Raw genomic sequence first — 8,835 nt, 5'->3', positions numbered from 1 at the left:
GGCCTGGGACCCCACTACATCCAACTCTCGCTCCCTAAATACCTCCCTGATAGAGACCTTTGGTCTTCCAATTTTCTACAGGTCAGGCAATTCGCTAAGCAGAGAGTGTGGGGTAGATCTCTCTCATCGGCAGGAGGAGAAATAACCAATAAAATCAAAATAAATAAACTCTGGGGCACTACTGCTCAGCAGGTACAATTCTGTAATATATTGTTGAAGGGATTGTTTCAACATCTCTACTGTTTGGTTTTGCTGTACCTGATAGTGGAGGGAGTTTGGATTACTGCTCTTAATATGGCACCAAAATTAAAAAATGTGCTTTAAGATGTTGAGCAGCAGGGAGAATTTCCCCTCCCCACAAATTCCTCGTTTGGGTAGTTTCTATGCACATGAAGTACCTATTTGCAGAGCTGGAGGTCCAGAATTTCTGTGGGGTATTTGTCCAATCCTGCATGGTCCATTTTAAGTGTTGGACTCCATGCCTCACTCCTCAACGTTTGCATTAGTTGTACTGGTGGATTGAAGGAGGATATTTGCTTCTTGATGGCTTCTTTGCGTATGTTATTTGCAGTTGAAACATCCAGATGCACTTATGCTGAGACCTAGGTCGGTGTAGTTTGTAACATGCTCAACTTCTGTTTCATTAAGGAATAATTTCCATTTCTTGTTGTTCTTTGCTTTTTTTCTGGAATAGCATGATTTTGTTCTTTTTTAGGTGCACTTCTAGGGCCCAGGTCTTGCAGTATTTTTCGAGGTGGATCAGCCTGTTTTGGAGTACTTAATTGGTGGGTACTAGTACGACCAGACCATCTGTAAATAGCAGGCCTTTAACTGCTGAGCCATTCACTCTGACCTGGGGCCGGGGACTTCTCAAGCACTGTAGGGTGGTCATTGATATAGAGATTGAACAGTTTGGCTGAGGCTGCACCCGTATCTTACTTCCCGTTGATGTTTAATTGGCCAAGTGTGCATGTTGTTAATATGCATATAAATTTCCTTTGCTTCTTTACCCCCATGCTAGGCACAGCACTCTGTTTCATATTCGGGGGTGTGCCAGTGCTTCAGAAATACCACAAACACATCCCAAAATGTTTGATTTCATCTGCTATAAATGGTAGAGTTCAGGCTTTGCTCATCTCCCTGATCAGCTGTTGACCTTTTGAAATGTATACCGTCAAGTAATGCACACAATTAAGTAAGTTAATCATTCTCTACACTTATAACTCAAAGCTCAGCTGACTGTATGATCACACCATTTAAGTTATGGCAGTTAAAGTGCCACCTCCATGCCTGATTCAGTCACCTACTCTGCAATCTTAGACACAAACTAATGCCTGGATTGGACACCCACCTGTCATAAAGAATCAAGGGCACTGACTCCTAATACGTAGACGTAGTTACACATACTAAACCTATTACTAGCCACAATCTTCATGTAGAATTTGGCTTGATGATAGAGTGCTGATAAAGCCTGGCTTTAAGCTGTTTTGCCAGATCACTGGCAGAAGCCCAGCTCAAAGAATCTCTTCAAATCCTAAAAGAATTTCCAGGTTCATCAGGATTTTGAGAATGGGTGATTTTGATTTGAATCTTATGGCGGACCCACGCTGGAAGTCACTGAGATCACCCTTTTAGACCATACACCTTCCATCCAATAATGTCTGACAATTTCCACTTTGTCTCCTTGCGAATCCAAAACAGTCTGCACCTCAAACTCAGGAATTCATTTGAATTCGATCGACACAGTGGTACAACACCTATCGGGCTGTGTTTGTTTTAACAATGAATCATTGCAAGTATGATGTAGCACCGAATGTAAGGATATCATATGATGCATTTCCATACAATGCATAACCCTAAACAGCAGGTAGTCATACAAGACAGTGCACTAGCTGCTTATGTGACTCCATAATCGCAAGGGTCTCAGTGGTGACCAATGCCATATTACCAACCTGATAAACTGGAGCTAGTAATATTATAGAATCAGCACCTTTCTTAAAGTCTCAGCTTACCCTAATGTGAAAATGCTTGCTTTTGCTCTTGTACGCATACCACAACCTTAATCCACACCATCTCGCTCAGTTAATACACTACATATACGCTTTAGATGTTCAGCTTGCAGTGGTAAAATAACAAGTCAGCTGGTGTATGAACAGCATTGTTATAAGCTGACATGGCCAAAGGCACGAATGTAGCCCAATTATTTCTACGGTCATTATTAAAGAATCTTAGGTATTTCAGAATTGTCGTATTAGTTCTTTCCATCTGACCACCCAGTTGCAGCTGAATAGCTGAAGATAAATGAAATGCCATGCTCAGAAATTCGCTGAATGTTTTCCAAAATCAGGAAATAAACGTTGTTCCTTTATCCATCATCATCTTCGATGGTAATGCATGTAAAAGGTGGATTCCTTTAACGAAAACCTCTGTTTACTCTGTCACCAAAGAGACTGCAATTAATTAAATGAAATATGCTCTTCTTGGAAACAAATTGCCTATTACTGAGAATTCAGTATTGTAATCAGGACTTAGAAATGTCATAGTGACACTCAGCAATATATACCATACATTATTTTCTGCGCAAGACAATTTGTGCAGTAGATCATTGGATTTAGCGGTTGAATATTTAATTTGGGCACACGCAATCTACATGTAGTCGGCTGTCTTTATTCGTTATCGGCCACCACAAGCGATACAGAATAAATCATTTATAATATGTCTGCTGCATGAATGCCCAGTGAATAAACGTCTATAGAGCCAATGCAGAGCATTTGTTTGAAACTTAATTTGCTGTATGCTCCCCCACTGACCATTCCAAACTACACCATATTTGCACTGATACTTCCCAGAATGCTCAATTCTAACAATTATAAAGGTTTTGCTTTACTTGAGTATAATCATTTCACAGAAATTGATCAATGTGTATTTTATGGGGGAACTGCGGAAGGAATGCCATGAAAAAGTGGAGCACTATCCAAAGGTTCAGATAAGGAGATCTGCTGAAGGTACCTGAAACAATACAGGAGGGAGAATCATTGCACCTTATTTATAAGCCTGTGGACCTTAGGTACCTCATTTTCCAGGTGCCTGTAGTGCACAATGCCGTGCAAAAAACAGTCATTAAAGTTGTATTCATGCCTTAACACCATTTGTGCACACTGGGGAGTGACGATCTGTGTCATTGGCTGAGCTATTGGCTAAGTGATGGCAGAAAAACATAGTAAGGAATCGGGAATAGCTTAAGAGTTGATGCTCAGCCATGTTTACTTGTATTTGTGCAAGCACGAGGAGCACAGCGACTGGGGAAGGATCACCATTTGAGTGAGGTTAGAGAGTAGAGGAGACGCATGCTTGCTCTGGACCCCCTTCCACCAGCCTAACTTGTACATTGAAGGTGTGTGGAGGCATGTTGTAGCGAGGCATGTGGTTGTTAGCATTGTAGTAAAGGTGGTCTCTGACAGCCAAAAAGGTTGGCACAATGCATTAATCTAGGGAAGGAGGCAGAGCAGTGTAATAGGCTAATGGACTTCATTCCAATGACCAGACTGCTAAAGAGACATTCAACAAGCTCGGGGAAATGGCCAGAGAACAAACTCAGTGTCCATTTTTCAAGAGAGCAGACAATAATCACCAACCATTGTACACATGGACTGCCCCTGGGCAGGACAAAGACTGATATGTTGGGACATTTCTTCTCTGTGAAAGGGACAGTGAGCTAAAGACTTGGTTGAGACTCTCCCAGGGGCCATCCACCAAATAACAAGTCAATGGGCTGTGTTCGTGCTGGTAGAGAGTTTCCCAGACTCCCCCCCCCCGTTTTGCATTGTACACATTATATTAACAAGAACAAAAATAATAACGATCACAAGACGGAAGGATAAATAAAGCATGTTTTAATTCCTACCTCAAGTCCCTTTTCCATTTTAACTTATGCCCTCCCTTCTACTCATTCAGTGAATGTGCTGTTTGGGCCCGCCCCTTCATAGCCAAATGGTTCCGTAGCACTCCACCTGGACACAACACCATTCTTCATAACCCTATTGTGTTCTCTGCAAATCTCCTCAAGTCGCTTCACAGGACTTCCTCAACTTCTCTGAGCTCAACCCTTACACTCCCCACCCCATCAATCTTCGGAAAGAGTCAGCCCACACATTTTTCAATGGCATGCTCCTCAACACCCCCTCCACGTCTAAACGTGCTACTGAAACTGATAACCTCTTAACCAAAAATCACTTCAACATCCCCTGCCTAACTGAAACTAGGCTCAAGTAAACCAGCAACCTCACCGCCATAAAACAATACAACTTAACTTCAAGATCCTCCAGAAGAACCTATTTGTTAGCCTGCGGGCTTTCGGCACTTAACAAATACATTGATAAATAATAAATGAATAAATAAGGACTTCAACCTCACCTTCAACTTCCAAACCTCACTCCCTGCCACTACCGATGACTTCTTGCTGCTCACCCACTTTGAAAGGAAGTTAATTCAGTGTCTTCCCTCCAAAACCTTTACCTTCAATATCCTCATCTAATGCTGACCACCTGGTACTTACTATGTTTTCAATGACATTCTCAGAATCTATCCCCTGTCCCACTATCTCCACTTCAAATGTGGTCATCCTTGTAGACTTCATCATATGTGTCAGCAACCCCAACAACTCTTCCCCCAACACCTTTATCGAAAGCGTTAATGCCCTTTGCTTCAAACGGTGAATTTCTCCCCCATTAACACAAAGGTTTACACCCTCAATCTCCTGTTTACCAGTGCTGATGTCCCGACCCTTTTCTGTACACCGAGCCAAACCGATGGTCGGTGGCATCTCCTTCACCTACCACTGTCCATCAGCAGACACTCATCAGCTTCCACTTCATACATTCGTCTCATCTGGGTCCTGGAATAAAGTCTCCTCTGCTCCCTAGCTCCCGTCCTTCCCAGCTGTTAATCCAGAGCAACTCTTAATCCCCAACCTGACACCTGCTAGATGATACCCGCAAACAAATCACACTGCCTAATGGTTGGCCCAAAATAATCTCCACTCCAAACATTTGCTTCACGTGTTTACACCCACGCCTCCATTCCATCTGCACACTTGCCTACCTTTCCCATTAAGAGTTCACGAAAAGCAGAATCACAAAGGATCCATCCATGCTCTCCACACCTCCTGCACCCATTACCCCCTAACACAGGGTGGCCAACTCTTTGATAGTCTTTCGCGGGACACCTGCCCACAAGGTGGTGATGACGTCACGTCATTCACTTTTGGCCTGCACCTTTTTTAATGTAAATTTTTGTAATGGCTCTTAATTCCTGGCTTAATCGAAATGCAAGTGGTTTGTCCTTGGGCGGTGATGGTCACGTTTTTTTTAACTGCAAACATGACCATCACGACCCCAGGAACAAAGCATTAGCATTTGAATGAAGCCAGGTGTCCGAGCGTTACAGCTCAACCTGTGGCTCAAAAGGAGCCAGGGCTGCAGAGCCGCCGGAGAAATAAAGCAGCAGGTGGCAGCGCCGTGCTGTGTCCATGCACACTTCACTTTGCAGAGTGGCTGTGCGGGACGCAGGTTGTCCCGAAAGTCGGGACAACCTGCGTCCCGCACAGCCACTCTGCAAACTGCAGGACAGAGTCCCTAATTGCGGGACAATCCCGCTATATCCGGGACAGTTGGCCACGCTACCCTAACACCTTTGCGAGAAGCTCTCAACCGTCAAACATCATTTAGCACCATTTGAAACCACAACACCCCGCCAAGTAGGCTCTGTGGGTATCCATAGCACACCATCCCCACCTTGCTACCATCAACAAGTTCACCCAACTCGTTTTCTTTAACTTTCTACCAGAGGGTCAGTTCCCGAAGCTCTCCCCTTTGTGTTCGTAAAAATCAGATTCTCCACTTGATCCATAATGATTTAAATTGCCCTTATGCTTACTTATTCTTTTCCACGATAGGGATCCTGCTAAGGAGCTTCGCTTTTTGTAGGTCTAGTACTCTCTCACTGACCTATTGCAAATGAGTGGGCAGGCAAAGACGTAAGCTAAGGATACGACCATAGGGAACCACTGGATGGACACATGGCTTATTTCTCAGGTTAGTTGCAGCTGTGAAGAGAACAAGCAGAGATTGTGGGTAGTTAAACCAAAATGTGGAATAACTCCAGACAGAGACACAGCTTGGTTTCTCCAGGATGCAGATGGTGTTACATGGATAGACACAGATCCAGGAATAGAAAAGGAACACAAATCATAGCTGTAGTTAGACACACTGCGCCTTTCTCCTGGCCATAGATAAAGATGACATGGACTCTGAAAACATGGTTCTGAGGCACTCAGCGTTGCTGTGCTATCTCACTTGCAGTAGGGCATCACTTTTGTTCGGGTATTTATGTATTTGCCACAGCACGTCATGTAGTCTAGATGCCAGTTGGTGCACTTTCTTGTGCATTTCAACCACGTGAGATCACTGGTGCACCAAAATCCCCATTTTCCAACCCTAAAAACCCATCCCGACCATTTCCAAAAATATTTAACCCTTTAACCCACCCTAAATATATTCGCTATAAAGGTTTTCAATATAAAATATTCGATATATGGGCCTTCAATATGAACAACTGTATACCAGTTAAGCTCCCCCACACCACAAACACTCATAAACACATTGCAATGTCCACATTCCAAACACAACCACACCTCTTTCATAGACCAAATACAGCACAGAATCAAAAATGCACCCAAAAACAGTGGATGATGCTTTCGTAACTCTACAAACACCCACAAGGCCCCTTATGTGGGTAAAATTAGGTGGAATTGACAACGTGGCTGGTGGTGAAATCAGCATAATGTATGAAATCACAGAAAATTACATCACATAGACATCGACCTTGATGACATCCCAGGATATGGTGACTTATGCACCTGTGACTTCACTGAGATCTCAGGAAATTGACGTTGGTCTCCAAAGAGGAAACAACCCAGCTTCCAATTCCAGCACCATGAGCGGGTACCGGGTATTTATTGGTCGCTTGAATCCAGGAATGCAAGAGAAAAGGACGTCAAGCGTTTTTTCCAAAGGCTATGGACGAATCCGGGACATTGATTTGAAAAGAGGCTTTGCTTTTGTGGAATTTGATGACCCAAGAGATGCAGATGAGGCAGTCCATGAACCGGATGGAAAAGAACTCTGTGGGGAAAGGGTTACCATTGCACATGCTAGAACTTGCTCCAGTGGTACTGGAGGTGGAATGAGAAGTGAAGAGGAGGCAACGGAGGGGGAAGATCTGGTGATCATTTTAGTAGCAGCTTTCGCCTCCCACGGTGTGATGGGAGAGATGCTCCACCCGTGAGTACTGAAAATCGCCTTTTACTAGAACACGAGTCTTCCAGAGTCAGCAGGCAGGATCTAAAGGATTTTATGAGACAAGCGGGTGAAGTTACTTTTGCAGACGTACACCGACCAACGTCAAATGAAGGGGTGGTTAAATACGCACCATACTGTGACTTAAAACATGCTACTGAGGAACTCTCTGGAAATTAAATGAATGGGAGAAAAATCAAGGTAATCGAAGGCAACCAAAAGAGCCGGTCAAGAAGTCTGTCCTGTTCTCGCAGCAGAAGCTCTTGTAGGCCTCGGAGCTGTTCTCGCTCCAGAAGCTGCACATCTTACACAAGGTCCCGGAGCAGGAGTCTTAGCCGCAGCAATAGGAGCAATCGTAGCGAAGCCCGCTCTGCAAGCGGGCCACCTGCACCATATTAGTGTGAGACTCGTGACCCAAATTACATTAGAGGAAATGCCATTACATGACAATTAGTTCGGTCACATTGCAAAAAATGACATCATATGACCACAATAACATCACAGAAGATGACATCAACACGGTCGATTGTGTTGTGAACATGATCATGGCATTAAACAGAGGGACACAGAACAGTTTTATTTGTATTGTGGCCTCACTGTAGTCAGAAAACCATGCAAGCTGTAAACCTTACTATTTATGTTGTGTGCTTAATGTAGGCAGGCAGACCAAGAACGCTGCATGGTTTACACCATGCCTTTAAGGAACGCAGGCACACAGATGGGCTGGAAAAAGTTGCATATTTGTATCGGGTGCATAGTGCAGATATGCCTAGCTACACAGCAAGCATTGCTATATGTATATCACATGTTTAGTGTTTACAATTATCTACCAATAGGCTGAGGATGGTCGGATATCGTCAATGCTTTTATTCGACTATCTCAGATATATCTTGCTATGTCATCGCAGATAACTGTCTCTGCCTGGTGAAGTGTTTGTCAACCATCAAGTCTGCGATAGCTAAAACCAGGGGTGTTGTTAGGTCTGGAAAAGACCAGGGGCTACGCTGATGTCGGAACTGTTGGGACTGGGGGCTAGCTAGCCTTTTGGTTGTAGCTCCTGAGATTCTATCCGGGGCTACAACCAAAAGACCACGGGCTATAGCCCCCTTAGCCCCGCCCCCCCACCCCTAGCAACGCCTCTGGCTAAGACTAGCTTGATATTAAAGTCATCTAATACCGAGATTCTTTTATTCGGCCCTAACAAAGCTTTGTATTTCGCACAGTCCTGGCTTCCAGCTCTTACTCGTTGCGGTTTTACACTCTTGCCTTAATGGCTGTTTCAGATAACTTGCTGTTTTTTTTTTTTTTATTATTGTACTCCAACATGGCATGTCCTTAAACAAATCTTCACTGGTCGAAAATCAAGTTCGTATTCTGCTGAGATGAAAGGCTTTTCTTCCCAGTAACCTATTTCAATCAACAGTCGGGCCTTGGTGTTTTCACACATTGATGAGTGCTGGGGCTGGGCAGGTTGAGCGTG

The 8,835-nt window shown here is 44.0% G+C and overlaps 1 pseudogene; it reads left to right on the top strand.

Annotated features, from left to right (window-relative positions):
• The first annotated feature begins 6,993 nt into the window (after window positions 1–6,993).
• LOC138472921 (serine/arginine-rich splicing factor 5 pseudogene) lies at window positions 6,994–7,754 on the top strand (annotated as a pseudogene).
• The last annotated feature ends 1,081 nt before the right edge of the window (window positions 7,755–8,835 follow it).

The sequence above is a fragment of the Ambystoma mexicanum genome, chromosome 8 (assembly GCF_040938575.1).
Source record: "Ambystoma mexicanum isolate Mex_15411 chromosome 8, UKY_AmexF1_1, whole genome shotgun sequence".
Lineage (NCBI taxonomy): Eukaryota > Metazoa > Chordata > Amphibia > Caudata > Ambystomatidae > Ambystoma > Ambystoma mexicanum.
Note: the sequence above shows the minus strand (reverse complement) of the source record. Positions and strands in the feature narration are given on the sequence as shown.